Below are 1,509 nucleotides of genomic sequence, written 5' to 3'. Positions count from 1 at the left end.
GTGTGTGTGTGTGTGTGTGTGTGTGTGTGTTTTTCCGAATCCTAACTCCTGTATATTTTTAAGATAAATAAACTGTGAGAAGTAAAATGCACAAAATGTTGAATGTATGAAAAATTATACAAATCAAAACATATATTCAAACTGATATTTAAGGAGTGAAGGGTTGTCTTAGCTAGCCACACCATTGCTTTCTCTGCCTTCCTCTTATTGTCTCTTTCCTTGCACAAAGCTTTCAAGTAGTGTGAAGTTGTGTTAACAGAGAGCACCCAAAATGGTACAATGCATGTTGGTGGCAAAAATTCAGTCACAAAACTATGCTTTTACATTTTTATGTGACTTTACAGAAATCCTGTTGTATTGCGGATGCTGCTTTCAACTAATTTGTTGAAAAATTGAAAAGAAAGGTGAAATTAAAATAGAAATCAAGTTGTGTTGTGCTGTGTTGTTATTTTCTATTCCAGTTTGATTCTAATACTTTTATTCAAATCTATTTAGTCTACTTTGAATAACTGAAACCATTGCAACAATTTCTATTTATTAAAAAAAACAAAACACTGCAAATTAGTGTTAGTGTTGTTTTAAAACAGAACGACGGCGATGATATACACACATCACCAGCCTTCCTGCTAGTGACATCTAGTGGTTCCTTTGGGGTATTGCAATTAACAAACCCTGCTCCGACCCTGCTCTGATGAAATGCTGTCTGGTTTTTAAGAAGAGTAAGGTACAGGGGGCAATCGCAGAAGTAGAACAGTGATGATATAAATGGGGGTTTAAATTCTCAGTTGATACGACTAAGATAATGTTTTTTACAAGGAAAAGAGTTGGGGAGGAAATCAACGTCAGATTAAATGAACAAGAATAAGAAAGATGTCTGAAGGTTCTCAGTCCTCCAGGTCATCGTAGTCTAAGGAGCTTGGAAGCATCTGAATTTCTTTAAGTTGCTTGAAAGACATTTCACCTCTCATCCGAGAAGCTTCTTCAGTTCCAGGGTCAAATGGTGAATAATAAAAAAATAAGAAAGATATGCTGTGAAGGTTGCCAAGCCACTTAAAGAAATCCAGATGATTTTCTTTCGAAGCTCTTTAGACTAAGAATAAGAACGGGTAAAACAATTTACATTTCTGAGGTTATGGTTTGATCAAAGGGTAACATGTGTAGTACATATTCAGAAAATAATAGACAAATACAAGAAAGTGTTAAATATAATGAGGTGCTTAGTGGGAACTGAATGGGGGGCTGATATGACATTTTTTAAAGCTGGGTTAATTACATCAGTATTAGACTATGGGTGTATATTATATAATTCTGCAGCCAGAGCAAGTCTTCATAAGTTAGATAGTATCCTATATCAGGCAACTAAGAGTCTGCAGAGGTGCATTCAAAACGACCTCGACAGCAGCAATACAGGTAGAAATGGGAGAAATGCCATTAAAAAAAAAGGAGAGAGCAACTAGCACTGGATTACTGGGCAAGTCTACAATGACATCCAACAAAAACGATTTTCCA

This window comes from Pundamilia nyererei, unplaced genomic scaffold (assembly GCF_000239375.1).
Source record: "Pundamilia nyererei isolate P.nyererei 1_Seehausen unplaced genomic scaffold, PunNye1.0 scaffold00290, whole genome shotgun sequence".
In the NCBI taxonomy this organism is placed as follows: Eukaryota; Metazoa; Chordata; class Actinopteri; order Cichliformes; family Cichlidae; genus Pundamilia; species Pundamilia nyererei.
The sequence above is the reverse complement of the archived record's forward strand: the minus strand, read 5'-3'. Positions refer to the sequence as shown.